This window comes from Lissotriton vulgaris, chromosome 4_1, assembly GCF_964263255.1.
Source record: "Lissotriton vulgaris chromosome 4_1, aLisVul1.2, whole genome shotgun sequence".
NCBI lineage: Eukaryota > Metazoa > Chordata > Amphibia > Caudata > Salamandridae > Lissotriton > Lissotriton vulgaris.
The window spans coordinates 774,149,993-774,169,084 of NC_141691.1; positions in this window are offsets into that span (position 1 = coordinate 774,149,993).

Genomic DNA, 19,092 nt, shown 5'->3' on the forward strand with positions numbered 1-19,092 from the left:
CGCATTCCCGACTGCTCCTCCGGATCGGGAATCCAAAAGGTACAATCAGTTTGGGAAGAAAATGTTCTCCCTGAGTTTGGGGTTGCGGTCTGTCAACACCGCCTGCCTTTTGGCCCGTTACACCCACTCTCTGTGGAATACGGTTGCAGAAGTGCTGCCGCAGTGCCTGGTGGAGGTCCAGGCAAAGCTTACCCAAGCCCTAGCGGAGGGACGGGATGCAGCACGCTATTTGATACGGTGTGGACTTGATACCACGGACTCGCTGGGTAGAGTGATTGCAACGACAGTGGCGGTTCGCCGCCACGCCTGGCTGAGGTCTGGCAACTTTTCGGGGGATGTCCAGGCCACCCTTATTGACATGCCTTTTGATGGCCGTCGCCTCTTTGGCCACAAGGCGGACAATGCACTGGAGCGTTTCAAGGACTCCTGGGCTACGGCCAAGTCCTTGGGCCTCGGCCAACGCCAGCAAACTTACGCTTTTCTCCCCTTTCGTGGCCAAGGAAAGGGCGCCCCCACTCGTCCAGCTAGCCTCAGGCCGCACAACCAACCTCAACGTGGACGTGGTAACCGCCGTAGCAGTGCCAGGGGACAACGGCAAGGTCAGTCCACATCCGCCCCCGCAGCATCTGCCTCAAAGTCCTAGTCCGAGCTTTCAGGCCCATTCGGCGCCAGTGGGGGGCAGGGTTCGCCATCACCTCCTCCACTGGCGTACCATCACTGCGGACAGGTGGGGGCTGCAAATCGTCCGAAGGGGCTACTCCCTCCCCTTCGAGGGTACCCCTCCAGCCATGCCACCGCAGTACCACCGCATGTGGCGGGATCACTTGCAACTTCTGCAGTCGTAAGTTATGGCCCTCTTGGCCAAGGGGGCAGTCGAGCGGGTTCCTGGGCCAGAAGTAGGACGTGGTTGCTACTCCCACTACTTTCTGGTACCCAAGAAGGGCAAAGGAGGCCTACGCCCTATCTTGGACCTCTGGAGCGTCAACGGCTTCCTCCGGAAGAAGTTCAAGATGCTGACTTTAGCTGAGGTCCTAGCTACCTGGAGACTGGATGGTAGCGTTGGACTTGCAGGAGGCATACTTCCATATCCCCGTCCTGCTGGCCCACCGTTGTTACCTGCGGTTCACGGTAGGCCACGAGCACTTTCAGTTTACCGTGCTCCCCTTTGGCCTTACCAGCGCCCCTCTGCTGTTCACCAAAGTGATGTCGGTGGTCGCAGCTCATCTGCGCAGATCAGAGGTCTCAGTCTTCCCCTATCTCGACGACTGGTTGTTGAAGGCGGGCTCGCCCCAGACAGTCGTCAGCCACCTCCAGACTACTTCCGATCTCCTGCACCTGCTGGGGTTCTCAATCAATGTGCCGAAGTCACACCTGGGCCCCTCTCAGAAGCTCCTCTTCACCGGAGCGGTTCTGGACTCGGCGCAGTTTCGGGTTTATCCTCCCGAACAGCGGGTTTGGGATATTCAGGCTTTCAGCCTTTATCCCGAGTCTGTCAGGTTGACCCTGTGGCTTCTGGGGCTGAGGGCCTCCTGCATCCTTCTGGTGCATCACCCCAGGTGGCGGGCTCTGCAGTGGGACCTGAAGTTTCAGTGGGCATCAGGGCAACCTGTCCGACCATGTCCGGATCTCGGAGGGCACTGCGAGACAGTTGCAGTGGTGGATCACAGACCGCGATTGGGTCAGTGGCAGATCCCTCTCCCTACTCCAACCGGAGCACGTAGTTATGACGGATGCGTCCCTCCGGGGCTGGGGGGGGGTGTGGGTGTATCACATGGGAGAGGCAGATATCCGAGGCCTCTGGTCTCTGGCGGAGTCCCGGCTCAACATCAACCTTCTGGAGCTGCGGGCGATCCGGCTTGCACTGAAAGCATTCCTTCCCTCTGTCCGGGGAAGTGTATTGCAGGTGTTCACGGCAACACCACCGCCATGTGGTACTGCAACAAACAGGGCGGGGTGGAGTCGTGGACCATTTGTCAGGAGGCCCTGCGCCTCTGGCAATGGCTGGAACACCATGGCGTCACCCTGGTGGTTCAACACCGCCAGGGCGGACGAACTCAGCTGCCGGTGCATGGTGGATCATGAATGACGTCTGAACTCGGACGTGGCGCAAGGCCTCTTTTAGCAGTGGGGAGAGCCTTGGTTAGATCTATTCGCCACAGAAGAGAGCGCACAATGTCATCAGTTCTGCGCGTTGGAATTTCCAAGGTGGCACTCGCTCGGAGACGCTTTTCGTCGCGAGTGGAGCTGCGGTCTGTTGTACTCCTTTCCGTCTATTCCACTTCTGCCCAGAGTGCTGAAAAAGATCCGGCGCGACCGGGCCCAAGTCATCCTTGTAGCTCCGGACTGGGCACGAAGATACTGGTATCCCGAGCTACTCGGCATGCCAGTCGATCCCCCAATTCGTCTGCCTCTTCAGGAGGACCTTCTATCGCAGCAGCAGGGGACGGTCCTCCACCCGAACCTGTCCAGTCTCCACCTACATGCGTGGAGATTGAGCGGTGACAGTTGAGGCCATTTGACTTGCCTCCTGAAGTCTGTGGTGTGATTCTGGCAGCCAGACGGTCCTCCACAAAATACGTATACGCCTGCAGGTGGAACAAATTTGTGGCATGGTGCACTGCAAAAGCTGTGGATCCACTTTCTGCCCCCCTTTCAGAGGTTCTCCTCTTCCTTCTTTCTCTTGCCCAGCAGGGCTCTGCTCTGAGCACTATCAAAGACTACCTCTCTGCCATTTCAGCCTTCTTGAGGCTTCCTAATCAGCCTTCTCTTTTCAAGTCCCCTGTTGTAAATAGGTTCTTGAAAGGCATCACACACTTTTCCTCCTGTTCCTTTCGTGATGCCTCAGTGGGACTTGAACCTTGTTCTAACCTATTTGATGTGCACTCCTTTTTAGCCACTTCACAATTGCCCTCTTCGTCTTCTGAATCTTAAGACTGCATTCCTGGTTGCCATCACCTCTGCCAGGAGAGTGAGTGAGCTCCAGGCGCTATCTTCTAAACCTCCTTTCCTCTCTGTCCATCCGGACAAAGTTGTCTTGAGAACTCGTCCTTCTTTCCTGCCCAAGGTGGTTACAGCCTTTGATATTGGGAAGTCCATCACCTTTCCCACCTTCTTTCCACCTCCGCATCCCTCGAAAGAGGGAGAGGCTCCACCATCTGGACCCAAAACGTGCGCTCTCCTTTTTATCTAGACCGCATACGCCAGTTCCTGGTGGACGACCAGCTCTTTGTTGGTTACGTGGGCGCTAAGAAGGGACGGGCGATGCACACGCGGACCACCTCTCGGTGGGTCGTGTTGTGCATCAAGGTCTGATACTCCTTGGCGAAAAAGGAGCCTCCTGTGGGGCTACGAGCCCATTCCACTTGGGCTACGGCGGCTACTACTGCCCTGGGTCGCGGAGTCCCCGTGCAGGACATCTGTCGGGCAGCTACGTGGGGTTCTCTGTGTGGGCCTGTATAATTAAGGGCATGGCTTAAACATGTACACTAAAATTCTGATTGAGTGGCGCCATATTTGCACATTTGTATAGAATCACAACTGAAACACTTATACGTGACCACTGCTGTGTGCACTTTGCACAGAGGTCAAGGATTGAATGACCACATATTCTGAACATCTTTTTGCCCCACTGACAGCCATTGTGAGAAACTCTTTGCCTTCACTCACAACTCAATCGTGCACTATTTTAAACACATGTATGTGACTCAATCCACACTATGCACTAGGCAAGAGTAATAAGCTGACTGAAAAAAGTAACTTTCTTGAAAAGTAACGCATATGGAATGCAAGATTAAGTATAGCATGTGAAATATAAACAGGAACGACATGAATTACCTTAACATTTTTTACACTCCTTGTTCAGTAATAGATCATATTTTTTGCGTGATAAGTTAAGGGGCATGCATACAGGGCCCGAAAGGGACCTGTTCCAATGCCATATTTAAAATACTGCCGGGTCTGCAACCTGGCATGGACCCGGCCTACTTAATGCCATGAGTGTGAGCCTTAGATCCTGCCGTCAGAGGACAGACACCAGAGCTCCCCCTAAACAGCAGTTGACTAAATGCTTTTGGTAGTTTTTTGCCTAATATTTGCATTTTGCAGTAAGAGTGCATCGTGTTGCTTGTTGCCCCGTCCTAGCTGCTTGCCGCTCCCACGCTGTTACTTGAAATCGCTGCTGACACACTGGTCGCACATTTATGTATTTCCTTGTGCGTCCCTAAGCTCCAAATGTGAGCCATCTGAGAAGCTTTACTTTTACTCCAAGGTCCTGCTGGCACCCGCGGTCGCCCCTTGTTGCACGGGCACATTTCTGCCCAGGATTGGATTGGAATCAAAAATCGGCCCGGGCACACCAAGAAAAGTGGCCCACATTTGTGTATTGGCTCACCGCAAAACACTGCTTCAGCGAAGTTTAATGAAAAGAAAAGGGGCGGGGGACATGTTTTATTGACTTCACTTAGATGAGAAAAGAAAATGCACTGATTAGTTCACACTGCTAAGCCACACATGAATGCAAGTGAGGCCACTTCTACTCACGCCTCCTACCCCTGTTCAATCAGCATACATTAATGGGCCAGCCCCGCAAGAGAAAGAGAGTGATACATACCCCCCAATCTGCCTCCAGAAAGGCCACTCAGGCACCCACTGGGCCGCTGGCGTATCCTAACCGCACAGACAGCCCCCAGGCTGCCCAAAAAAAAAGCAGCCCACAGCTAGAACTCGGCTACCAGCGCTTCGGCCATTCCCAGAGTTCCTGCGTTACCAATCCAACCCTGTTTCTGCCCCTCCTTGAGCTTCTGTAAAGATTTCCCATGTGCACGCCTGGATGGAGCACTGCGAGAGATTGTTTTCACGTGTTTAACTCACGTCCTTTGAAGAGTTACGGAATACGTGAAAGAGAAAGAGGTATTTGTTGACCTCTCCGGTGGGGCGCGCTTTGATTCAGATTTGCCGCCTGAAACTGAACTCTGACAAGACGGAGGTCCTCATCCTGGGCTCTTCACCCTCCGCTTGGGACGACTCCTGGTGGCCTCCCGCCCTGGGCACCGCACCCAAACCGACAGACCATGCACGCAACCTGGGCTTCATCCTGGACTCCTCCCTCTCCATTACCAGGCAAGTCAACAACGTCTCCTCGGCGTGCTTCAACATCCTACGCATGCTACGGAAGATCTTCTGGTGGATCCCCACCGAGACCAGGAAGACCGTCACCCAGGCCCTCGTCACTAGCCGACTGGACTACGGCAACGCCCTCTACGCCGGTACCACCGCCAAGCTCCAGAAGAGACTCCAGCGGATCCAGAACGCCTCAGCCAGACTCATCCTCGACATCCCACGAACCAGCCACATCTCCGGACATCTGAGAGACCTTCACTGGCTCCCCGTCAACAAAAGAATCACCTTCCGCCTCCTCACCCACGCACACAAAGCCCTACACGACCAAGGCCCGAGCTACCTCAACAGCCGGATCAACTTCTACGCTCCCAAACGCCACCTCCGATCAGCCAACCACGCCCTCGCCGCCGTCCCCCGCATCCGAAGAGCGACTACAGGAGGAAGGTCCTTCTCCTACCTGGCCGCCAAGACCTGGAACTCCCTCCCGACCGACCTGCGCCTGACCCAAGACCACCTCTCCTTCAGGAAGAAGCTGAAGACCTGGCTGTTCGAGCAGTAGCGGCACCCCCCCTCCCCCAGCGCCTTGAGACCCTACGGGTATGTAGCGCGCTCTACAAGTGTCATTGATTGATTGATTGATTGATTGATTTTCTGTTTTTCAAGATACTTGCTTATGAATTCCCCAGGTGTAATTGTTGGCACCGTGATCAGTGGGCCACTGACAGTGGGATAGTAGACTTTCATTCACCCTTGTCCTGAGGAGGCCAAGATTCCTGGAGGCCGGAACGCGTCCGCATGTTATATCTGACAAGAGCAGTCTGTTATCTGTTGTACTATATTTATTTTTGGTTTAACACAATCTTAGAATTAAGGTTAGGGACCTACTAGTACCGATTGTGTGTCTACAGGACTACCTCTTAGTGTACTCCCTGAACAAATAGGGGGACACTTGATTGAATTAGTGTGACCTTCTGGGTGAAAAAGGTTGAATTTGTATAGGAATATCGTTTGTCCTTTTATGTTATTTGCATAGAATTGTTGTAGATATTTGTGTATATATGTGTGTACATTGTATGTTTAATAGCATTATATAAAAGCATTACTTTGCATCAAGGATTACTATAAATAAAATAGGTAATCGTGGTTATGATTAGGTATGTGATCATTGTGTAGGTATAAAAAAAAGAATACTGAGAATTCTGTTCCTAGTATAAGGGAATTTATAGTCCCTTATTTCCTAAGGATTGTGCGATTGATCCCTCCCGACCATGTTCTGTTTTTTGCAGCTTTGTAAATAGATGTGAACAATTCAGTGGGGCTCCCTAACAGCAGCTGTGAATGAGACTAGGCTGTGTGTCTTTTGGAATTAATGATGACTTTGCTGAAGGATTTCTCTCCTGTTACTGAGCTGAGGCAGCCCACGGAGATCGTCAAACCTGCATGCGCAGCTCCCCCCAGCGGATTTAACTCCAAGTGCACATTCAGCCTTTAGTGGAAATCGCAACAAAACCTGCGTGGCTCTACTTCAGGCTCTGCTTACTGAGTGTTATGACGGGGCCTGGCAGGGTTGGATTGTAATCAAAAATAGACCCGATCACCCTAAAGAACAAGCATTTGCAATGCAATAGGTCTCGCATTAGGAAAGTTTGAGCTATTGGTATTGTAAATGACAAATTTTGTATTTATGTGTTGGTTTTGAAAATAGCTAAATTAATAGCTTTGTCATTTACAATGCCAATTGCTTTAACTTTCGCAAATGTGACACCTATAGCATTTGTAATGCAATCTGTGTTGTATTTACATGACTTAGATGTATTGCTATTACAAATAACAATGGCTTTTTTATATTTATTTTTTAATAATTAATACTTAAATAAGTTATTGTAATGTATAATGGTAATAGCTTAAACTTTTATAAATAACTTATGAAGATTATGTTCAGTGTATTTTATTGTGACGAAAATCCAATATCAGAAGTGAAATAACATCTTTTTGTGAAATTTGTAATAAAGGTTGAAACATTGAGAGAACATATTTGAACCAGTTGTTGTTGAATGGGTGCACAGATTGATGCTGTGGTGGCGCTGAGTGATGTGGTGGCGACGAGTGATGCTGTGGGGTTCATTAATTGCTTGCAAACTAACGAGGATCAGCTGAAAACAGAAGCGCTATTTAAACAAAGACACAACTTTTTTCCCCCATGTAGAGTTATTATATTGGGGGCTGCTTACCTTACACGCGTCCTGGGGAAGTTCACAGGTCCATCCTTTTGCTTCTCCCCTCGTCCATGGCCAAGCAGCAGCCTCAAAGTGAAGAAGGCGGGTGTTGAGCAGGGGCACTGGCTGCAACCGGAGTTGAGGTAGCACCTCTGTGTGCTGCAGCCTGCAGAGGCAGAGGTTGTGAGGGCTGCCCAATTATTGAAAAAGACCCCCAAAAAACCGCAAACACTATAAAGATATATATAGAAAAACAGGAGTATGAACCCATCAACCTATTGGGATTGGGGTATAAGGAGGTATGCCCATGCTCCACGCTCTTAACTTAGTTCCTTCCGCTCACCACCTTCTTCCCTTCCTCCCCTACAGCACTGTACCCAGCCCACCATGTCCTGAAGATGATCCTCATTCAAATGGATCGAAACGCCGTCGACCTATCAGCTAGACTCTAGGCGCCCCTCCACAGTGGTTTTTCATGTGAACATCGAACTAAGAAACCATCATTGAATCTGAAACCATTGTGTATTTTCACTGTATATATTTGCACCTTGCGCCGCTCACGCTGTACTCCTTGTCACTTGCGCTGCCGTAGTGTCACAACCCACTGCACTCGTGCACCTTGTACATATCTTTGGGCTGATATCTGTTATTTGTTTATTTGTTTACACAGTGCTGTAACCATTTTGTATTCATTTTTCCCCCACCCTCTATGCTCTTTGAATTATAAAATGATGCTTTCCAGCACTACCATGAACAAAATAATGACTCCTTGATCCTTTTTAGGATAATACTGTATAGGTATCCTGACTAGATATTGTTTAATAATTTGTTCAATTATACCCCTTGGGATACTGTTTTGTGCATAACACTATAAAGATGACACTGCGTCCAGTGAAGAAAAAAATAAGCTCTCGCGTCATAGTTCAGCCAAAAGTCTTATCAGACACACTTTAAGTTCCTCACATGTGTCCCTACACTAGTCACTTTCGTCAGAGGGACCCCCACCATTGTGTCTGGATTATTCATCCCACACAATACTAAACCCGTGAAGAAAATAAATAAACGCATCTGTGCTTTGAACGATTAGCTGGAAAAAAAAGCTCCAGAGATAGCATCTCGAGACACATGTGGAAAGAACCTAGCCTATGTGCATTTGTCATCATTAAGTGCTTTTATGAGGCTATTCGGGTTAGAAATGGGAAATACATTGAGTGCTCCCTCATCAATAAGGAGTTAGACTCTGGTTAATGTGAATAGGGAAGCTTTGTAAATAGACTGCTTACTCCTACATATTAGCAACATGTGAAGGAGATTAGGGGGTGTTTTCTTACTGAAAAGCACATGTGGAGAGCATCATTAGTGTATTCATTATGAAAACATCAGCTGGGAAGAGCCGGAGGGTAGGAGCCTCTTCTGCTTTGTGTAGAAGTCTGCCATGCTTCTCGCCCTCTTGGAGCTGCGTTGGACACCCCTGTGTTGAGTGCAACACAGGAGCTCCAGCAGGGGGGGCAGGGAAGAGCCGGATGGTTGGAGCCTCCCCTGCTTTGGGTAGAAGTGTGCCATGCTTCTTGCCCTCTTGGAGCTGCATTGGACACCCCTGGGTCGAGTGCAACACAGGAGCTCCCAGCAGGGGGGGCAGGGAAGAGACGGAGAGTAGGAGCCTCTCCTGCTTTAGGTAGGATTCTGCCATGCTTCTCGCCCTTTTGGACCTGCGCTGGACACCCCTGGGTCGAGTGCAACACAGGAGCTCCCAGCAGGGAGGGGCAGGGAAGTGCCGGAGGGTAGGAGCCTCTCCTGCTTTGGGTAGAAGTCTGCCATGCTTCTCGCCCTCTTGGAGCTGCGTTGGACACCCCTGGGTCGAGTGCAACACAGGAGCTCTCAGCAGGGGTGAGGGGGGGGGGCAGGGAAGTTCCGGAGGGTAGGAGCCTCTCCTGCTTTGGGTAGAAGTCTGCCATGCTTCTAGCCCTCTTGGAGCTGCGTTGGACACCCCTGGGTCGAGTGCAACACAGGAGCTCTCAGCAGGGGGTGGGGGGCAGGGAAGTGCCGGAAGGTAGGAGCCTCTCCTGCTTTGGGTAGAAGTCTGCCATGCTTCTAGCCCTCTTGGAGCTGCGTTGGACACCCCTGGGTCGAGTGCAACACAGGAGCTCTCAGCAGGGGGGGGGGGGGCAGGGAAGTGCCGGAGGGTAGGAGTCTCTCCTGCTTTGGGTAGAAGTCTGCCATGCTTCTAGCCCTCTTGGAGCTGCGTTGGACACCCCTGGGTCGAGTGCAACACAGGAGCTCTCAGCAGGGGGTGGGGGGCAGGGAAGTGCCGGAGGGTAGGAGCCTCTCCTGCTTTGGGTAGAAGTCTGCCATGCTTCTCGCCCTCTTGGAGCTGCGTTGACACCCCTGGGTCGAGTGCAACACAGGAACTCCCAGCAGGGGGGGGGGGGGGCAGGTAAGAGCCGGAGGGTAGGAGCCTCTCCTGCTTTGGGTAGAAGTCTGCCATGCTTCTCGCCCTCTTGGAGCTGCGTTGGACACCCCTGGGTCGAGTGCAACACAGGAGCTCTCAGCAGGGGGTGGGGGGCAGGGAAGTGCCGGAGGGTAGGAGTCTCTCCTGCTTTGGGTAGAAGTCTGCCATGCTTCCCACCCTCTTGGAGCTGCGTTGGACACCCCTGGGTCGAGTGCAACACAGGACATTTGTGTTAAATACAATGTGCTTTGAAAATATTAACATATATTTGTCCTACGATATTAAAAACATGGGTAAATACAAACATTACTTGTAGTTTGGATTGGGAACCATAAAATGGATGTATTGATGTGAACTGTTTTGCACAAAAAAATTGTTTCCACCCTGTACAGCCAGTGGGCTGAATCGTGGCACGTTCTAACCTCTCTCCTTCCATAAATTGCAGGGCAGGGACGGGATGCTGAGGCCAGAACTCATCCCACTACCACCTACCTCAAAGTGATAATCTGAAACTCAATTAGAGCCCTAGCAGAAGGCAACAGACTGTATTGGCAGTGCTTAATCTGAGCTGTTGTTTGGAGGTGGAGCCCACGCCAACCAGCACTAATTTTGGGGAATTTTGCAATGAAAGCTCAGCTTTTAGATTATTGCTGAATGTCCTAGAAAGGGGCAGAAAATGGAGAATGAGTATTGCTCGTTTGCGAACCGAATTACATTATTCACATGTTAGGTGGTAAAATATTTAAAGAAGGAACAAATGAATACTTGGAAAATAAGAAGCTAACACAGTTATCTTTGAGGTGTCATTATTTAGACGGTAAATAAGAATGCACAGATGCAGTATGGATAACAACCTACAGTGCTCATAGTATACAAGCCAAGAGTGTACGAAAGATGCAGATAAGGCATTTGAAAAATGGAATATCAAATTGGTTCATCGAAATGCTTCTAATGAGTAGATTTGTGCGTTGGATTTACAATATCTACCCATGTAGTGTTTCATATTTCTTTAGCCCTTATCTACCCCCCACCAGCCCAGCCAAGTTTCTAAGGTCCATGAGTAACTGCTCCGGAGCAGTTTTTTGTGTTCTCGGACTTGTCTCTTGTTTAGCCCACCACTATAAAATCAGGACTATACATCCCAGCATGCTAAGAAAAAACACTGGCACGGGAGCAGCTAGCTATTCACGCATGGACCGGGTTCACTTTCCAGCTATGCAACCTCCGGTTTTAGAAACTAAACAACTTTTTAAAACGAACTTTTTGATTTTACCTTTCGCACTTCATCCAGCACCACGTCAAATGATTTCTTGTCCATTGTTGAATATCTGCTAGCGGACTCGCAATTGTTTCAATGGCTCGACAAATCAATATTCTATAAACGGTGATCAAAAACCTGATCACCTAAGACCGGATAAATTAAAACAAGTAATGTTGCAAGGTATGATTAGGAAAGTAAAAAATGTGTCCAGTTCACAGATTTATTATTTATTTCATGGTAAGCACTATGGATTCGAATCAACTTGAACACCAGTATTTTTCTGATATCCGCGCGGTCATCATCGGGCCGATCGTTTGCAGTGATGTTATCATTATGCTTTTTCGTAGTATTAAAATCTGAAACAAACCTTACCTCTTTTTGGTCACAGAGTGTTTGCAATCACATGTAACTATAATACCGACTATCATTCCCGTGGTGCACTATGGCGATTTTCTATTGAAACAGATTTTTTTTGTTTAAGCAATTTGTGTAAACGCTTAAACAACGACCTCACTAATGAAAGAAATCTCTGCGCTGCCATGCGTATGCCAGGCAGCTCTTCATGGCTCAGAGTATTCTGTGATGAGTAAAGTCAGGCTGGACAGCTCAGAATAAAACGGGAACTTCAGAGGTGGCGGTGCTCGCAGCAGAGGCTCCAAATGTTGCAGACTCAGGGGTGGCACAGATATCCTCGCTGCTTGGTACAAACTGAGAGGTAGAGCTAAAAGCAGGAACATGTACCGTATAGGTTCCACACCCAAAACAGATGCCCGCTGCAGAAACTCTTAGAATGTGGTCGGACATATGCACAGTCCGGTGTGGGAAGTGTTGTTGGGGGAAGCCGGGGAGAATAAGTGTAGTGGAAACAGCGGCGTGCGCTTCGGCGATGAGAGGGCAGAAAGGAAAACCAACATGCTGAAAAGCAGCGCTCTTAAAATGCGGTCGTAGAAACGCATAGCTATCATGCCTGCAACAGCATGTACGAAAACGTTAAGGACTTGAGCATCACTAGCTTATTTATGTGCACTTTAAAACGTGTTTTGTAAATATTCTAACTTGTAGTTTTTACGCCTAATATGATCCTGTTTTATGAGATAAAATTGCTTGTTTTCCTTTCGAAGTAGGGGCCAGCAGGTCTCAAAGTGATGTAGGTGATAAAGCCTGTATTGAACGAAGATGACTCTTTCAGGCCACGAGTGTGTTTTTCATCAAAACGTGAATTAATGCCCCACAGTAGCGCGCTTTGTTTTTTTTTTACAGAAGCCTTCAGCAACCTTAGTAAAAATATTGAAAAAATAACTTTGGTTACAACATTATTTGTGGGTGTAAACAAGCCTAAGTTGTGACTTGCTCTGTATATATAACCATAAGTTCACAAAGGGAGGACGGCAGGGCAGGAGGGTTGGGAATCAAATGAGCACGTCACGTGTCTGGAGGCTTGGCTTTAAATGTGAAACCTATAAAACTGTAGACGTTGGGTATAGCCACACATTGGGCCAGTCGCCTAACACACTGCTTCACTGTGAGGAGAGCTCGGGGCAATCAGCATGTCTACAAGTGGCAAGGTAAGGCGCGCGCTTGCATGCACACATAACGGTATTATACTAACCGTCCGTGAAGCATTGATAAACACGTTCAAATAAGTTTTGTGAAAGTACAGGATGGTTTAAAGCATTGAACACACATTTTGTAGCTAATAAATGTTGTTTAGATTGTAAAAAAAAGTATTTGCGAAAAATGCATGAACATCTTTACATTTAGGGATGGTCGTGTATCATATATAACCAGCATTGTACACTAAGCACAGGAACAAAAAAGAGCAGTCTGAGGAGTTTGAAGTAACATATGGGCAAAAGCCCAGAGCAAACAGAAAACTAAGATACAGTAAAACCAGTAAATTACCGCTGTGAGGGAAGGAGGAGGGGTGCTCAAAGAAACAAGTCACCCACCGCCAGGCGCATTTTCTGCAACATCAGCGCGAGAGACACTAACACCGGTAGAGACAAACGACGGACTCCATTATAGCAGCGTGGAAGGAAAAGAAGAAATAAACAAGCCGTGAGCGTGCACGTCCCGAAACCGGAAGTTCGGGAGCGTCACGGCTGTCGCGCGGTGGCTGCAGAAGTCAGGAGGGGCGACTGAGGACGTCGATGGGTGAGTGGGGCTTAGTTGTAGGGGGGGGGCGGGTGTGTGTATGTGCGTGTCTGTGTTCAGGGGGGCTGCGTGCGTGATTGAGAGAGGCGCTGTGTGAATGTGGGACACACAGGAGATGTGCACGGAGCCGGGAGGCTGGGCATGGGAGTCCACGATGTTAAATCTGCGCGCAAAGCCCGGTTAGGTAAGAGAGGGGAGAGGGGGTTGCCTGTATGTGTCTGGGTGCCTGTGTGTGTGTGTGTGTGTGTGTGCGTGCGTGCGCGCGCACGTGTGTGTCTGTGTACATGCACGGCTGAATTGCTGCAAATGTAGACGGAGCCGACGTGCGCATGCACGAGGTCAAATCCAGAGGAAAAGCGCGTGGCACCCTCTTGTCCGTCATTCCCCCGAAGTCGATAACTATAGTTGTCGATCTGGACTGCATCCTACGGATGCTTACCAGCTTGACCTAACGATCTGGACTGCATCCTATGGATGCTTACCAGCTCGACCTAAAAAGGTGGCCCACATTTGCAAATTACATCTTTTCGCAAAACACTGCTTCAGTGTTTTAGGTATTATGAAAAGGAGGGAGGTTCTCTAAATCTAAAAGTTATGTTTTCTTAACTTCACTGAGAAAAAAAAGCAAAAGTTGCCAGGACTGTTTGTGCACGGATTTGTTAACAATGGTGAACTACACCGAATGTAAGTGAGGTGACTTCTGCTCAGGCCCCTACTCCTGCTGAGTCTGCATATATTAATGGGCCAGTCCAGCGAGAGACTGGGAATGGCCCCTCCGCCTCGTTGGTAAAAGGGAGGTGACAGAGGCCCATCTGCCTCTGGAAAGGCTGCTCAGGCCCCCACTGGGCCGCTCGTGGTATTTGAACAGCACAGAAACAGCCCATATCGGCCAGCACACTGGCCCAAAAAGCAGCACACAGCTGCAACTTTAATGCCGACCCATTGCCCGAGAGCCTGCCTTCCCAAAGTGACACTGGGTCCTGGCCCGTGGCTGAATTGAACACAGCAAAAAGCCCTTTGGACAGCGTCACAAAAGCACTGCTACAATTGTGGGTTAGTTAGGTACAACATGCTTTTCATCGTGGGTCTCCAACCTATTCTGCAGTGAGAGCTGTTTCTGAACAGTGAAATCATTGTGAACAACTTGCGCATTGTTAGCAAACACCCCCATGCCAAGCTTCATTGACTTTAAGCCTAATGTTCATAGAGCCAGATTCTATGGCTTGAAAACCATACTTTGACTTGGGGCACTATGACCGGGCTTCCATAGGTGTCAGTGAGATCGTGGTCTTCGGGGGTGTATGAACATGTGTGCGTATGAATTTGATTTATTTGTATGGATGACTGAGAGCCTGTGTCGTGTGTACTTGCAGAACAAGACATACCTTTCGCCATATGTGGCACCGTTACTTGTATAACACATACATACAATCATATTTTTTTTTAATGGGAGAAATGTAAAGTGAAAAAATGTTCATAATATGGTATATTTTTCTGCACTTAGTTTCCCTCATTTTAAAAATGGCTGTATTTTTCAGTTCTACTTATGACTGTACGTGCTGCCCACTCAGAGTAAGGGTCCGCTGTTTGTAAATGCGTCACTTTGAAATGGGATAAAATTAAAATGATGAGTTAACTTAATCATCAAGGCAACTTTTCATTTTCATTTTTCCCATTTAAAAGCTTTCAGAAACATCTTTTTGTTAACCTCTCCAATATTGAGTTGACGACAACTTTTATCTGAGTTAAATATTGCAGTGCTTCAGTTCTTCACCTCTGTGCTCCACCCTGGGTTATAAATATGACTGAGCACTGCTCATTATCAGGCCCTGCTACCTGTAGGCTGGTGATAATGTAAAATAAACATAGACTTCCCTAATCTTTAAAAGGAACACATGACCTTGTGCTCATTTAAAAATGTACTCAAAGCTGTCGGCTACTCTGAAGGTGTCTGAGAGCTACTGGTAGTTTAGGATCGACTGGTTGCAGACACCTGCTTTACATCATGCCTTTGTATTAAAGAATGATTGGCTACAAATGCATACAATTTAATACTGATCGATGGTGCCCCATTGTGGCTTAACTACAGTGAAGCCTATTGTTGGCACCACAGTCATTGGTTAGTTAAGAGTGCTTGTGATCTGTCTATGACGACTTAGGGTGGAATCTGAACTTGTCACCTTTGTTCCTATGAATTTTCACTATGTGCCGCCGTCCTGTCTTGTTTCCCAGAACCTGGCATCCTGTCAAAACTAAACTGGCTTCTGCATGCCAGGTGACTTTTGGGCTTCCGTAGCATCATGATACATTTATTTTTGCAGTTTTATATAGTACGAGCTTAGCCCACGAGTATTAGAGCACTGTACATGAGCACCAGATTACATTGCACATTTTATTTAAGGCAGGGAAGGATTAAGTAATTTGCCCTGAATCACAAGATTTTGAACTTGAGCTGGGACTCAAACCAAGTTCCCTAGTTAGCCGCTCTGGCTGTTAGGCCACATCTCCTATCCTAATTATTATGTCTGCATGCATGATGCCGCATGCAATTATATGCTTGATTTCACTATTTTCACCAGTGCATTTCATCATTAGTCATACAGCAAAATATTTCTTATTTTTGGCGATGCTAAACAAAAGACGAGACCTATTGGCTTTGCTAATGTTTATCTTAAGGTCATTTTTAATTGGTCCCAGTTTAATGATTAGTATTAATATTTGATATTCAATTTACACTTTTGTTTTCTCTGGATTCATAGAGGTGGTAAATTGCGTTTGATCTACTCAGGTTTTTATTATTCAATAAGGAGCTAAACTAAAAAGCACACAGTGCGTCTTGAAGCAGTAGTAGACTAAAGCTGGACACGGGGATGTCTTTCTGCTTCTAGCCGCGTTGCCAGGACGATACCAAGCACCTCATCTTTAAATCCCCAGTAACACTTTTCTGGAGCTGCACTCCCAAACGCTGTTTGATGCCCTAGCATTATCTATAAGGATCTCTCGGCGTACATCTGTGTTAAACTGAAGCAGGCATGATGAAAGGGGCCTGTATGATGCAGCAGTGGTTGGTCATATTGAGGTAACTGCGAAGTTGAAGCCAACGCTGCCGCTTGAGCCCTAGGAGAACAGAAAAGTGGTCTAATCAGATCACTGTGCAGCTCTCATTTAAACCCCTTATGAATGATCTCTTTGAGCATTAATTTCCAGGCACAAGCTTTTATATCATAAAATACCACTTTATTAGGACTGGTTTGTAGTCCAATTCATTATTACAAAATACATCAGATAAAACATCCTGTCTAATACAAAAATAGTTCCTAACATCCTTCCTCCCTCAACAACCCCCAAACATTGTAATAATTCCCCAGGACAGTAAAACTCCCCTTACCCCACAACATCATCTTTCATACTCCGTTCACATTACCCAATATGTCTAACACACCTTACCAATCCTCTCCAAACGAACTCATATAATTCTCCCCAAGATGAGTTATCAACATGTCCAACATTGCCCCTGGCGGGAAACAGTTCCTCCAATAATAACTAACCACCCCATCTCATTCCGCTCTTGCCCTTCCAGAAAACATCCTGCCGGCTGCTTGAAAGTCCCAACTATCTTCCATAAACCTGCAGGTCTGCAAATTGCACTGCCCAGCGTTTAAGAGAATGTCCTTTTAACCAAGTGACCATCTTGGTTTGTGCGGGTCCAATAATGCAACCTGTGTGAAAAAATAACCAGTATTAGTCAACTTTACTGTGTTTACTTACATTTTTAAACTACTTCCTAATATACTCTGTACACTGAGGTTTCATCTGTCAATTTTACGTATTTCCCGCCATGAAAAACCTAACCTAGCTGCTTCGGTTGCTGCACCTATTCTCAAAGAATGTGTGCTATATTTTACTTTTTCAAAACCCAAATAGCCTGATGCTATTCTCATTACCGCCAACAAATTTGATGCCGTCATCCTGGATGCTGTCACTTTATTGACAAAATATTTAGCCAGCCATTTTCCCCCAACCTCTCAGAACTTTTTCCCATTCCCATTCAGGGCAAAAGTTGGCTACTGTTTCTCTATTTAGCCAAATCCATCTATCCCTTCCCTTCGGATCTGCCTTTGACATTCTCAGCCAAATCCTCAGGCTGTTTTCTTCATGGAACACAACACTGTATAATAGTCCTTAACGTACTCCAGATTCTAACAATTTGGAAACTCTAAATGCACCAAAAAATATCCAAGCTATTGTCAAACGAAACAGCTGCACTTCAAATGCATCATCAAATTATTTTTGCAACAGTTAGTGTTTGCTAACAAGTCTGCTGGTACAGGTTCCCTAATACTAGCTTGCCTACCTTTCTCCTTACGCCAAGCATGCAAAATTCTCACTAGTACGCTTTCTACCAGATCGTTATCCCACCATAGAGTTCCATTATATTATATTACGGCTAATTTACATGCAATAGTAGTATGAGACAAACCTTTGTCAATTAAACTTAGCATAAACCTGATGATGTCCCTTTCCCTGTCTCTGTTCACCACTGTTAAAGCAGTACATGGCAAATACCCTAAAGTAATAAGTTGCAGGCTTGTAGATAAGACCTTTTTGTTGATGTTGCCTCTGATTTCTCAACCAAATGGTCTGTGGTAAGTCTGTTTTCCTGTCTTCTGCTCCTGGGGCGCACTTACAAAACTTCTGACTCCGAGACAAGACAAAGTGTCTGCAATATTATTGTTCACTCCAGGCACATGTTGGGCTTCAAACACAATGTTCAATTGTAAGCATAGTAACATAAATTGTCTCAGTAGTCTTAACACTCGGGTCGTCCGCCTTTTGTTTGTTTACTAACTCTACAATTGCCATGTTGTCAACATTGAAAATCACTGCCCAGTTATGTAACTCTTTCCCCCAAACTGTCAAAGCCACCAATAATGGGAAAAATTCCAAAAAGGCTATACTCCTACCCTACCCTGTGCTGTGCAATGCACTGGCCATTCTTCTGCACACCACCGACCTTCCCAGAAAACACCAAAAACCATTAGTCGAAGCAGCATTTAAGATAACTGTACCTCCAGTTTTTCATGCTCCAGAAAAACAATGGGAACTCCATTGAAATCATCCAAGAAGGTTCTCCAAATACACAAATCCGCTCTCACCTCCATTGAACTCCTTACTATGATGGAGCATAAGAGGCAACTGCCATGGCAAAACCCAGCCTTGTACAGAATATCCTTCCTACTCTGACCACCTGCAAGCAAAATTCAAATAACCAAGAAGCTTTTGGACTGTGCGTAAATTCACTTTCCTTTCAACAATTAATTTGTTAATCGGAGGGCGGACGTACATCGGACACATCGGCGCCCTGCCCCTACCTAGGGGTCGGGGTGGGCTTCACAAGAACGTTCACTTACAGATCGACCCCCCCCTCCCTCATCTCTGCACTAGTGGGGATGCCTGAGTCATGATCCCACTCAGAGGGGGGTGTAGCACTCAACCAGTGGAAACAGATAGGCCGGTGCAGGACTGACACCCGCTGCAGGCGGTGGTGAGTAGCCTGTGGGGGTCAGTCTACTGCCCTCCTCTCCTGTTTTATCGCCAGGCGACCTGCACCACTAAGATGGTGACCGGACGTGGCGGTCGAGGGAATGTCCAGGCCAAGCTCAAAGTTTGCGTGGCACAAGAACCAAGAAGGGGAGCAATCACACCCGGCGCCTCCAGAAGAGCAAACAGGGCCCACCCTCAGGACATCATGACAGCCATAACGACTGTACGTACCTCCCTTGAGGCTGGCTTTGCCACGGTGGCCACGGAGGTGGCTCGGATCCGTGCGGACATGAAGAAAATGTCAGATCGCGTTGGGCCAGTAGAGGACACCACAAATGAACTAAAAGCAA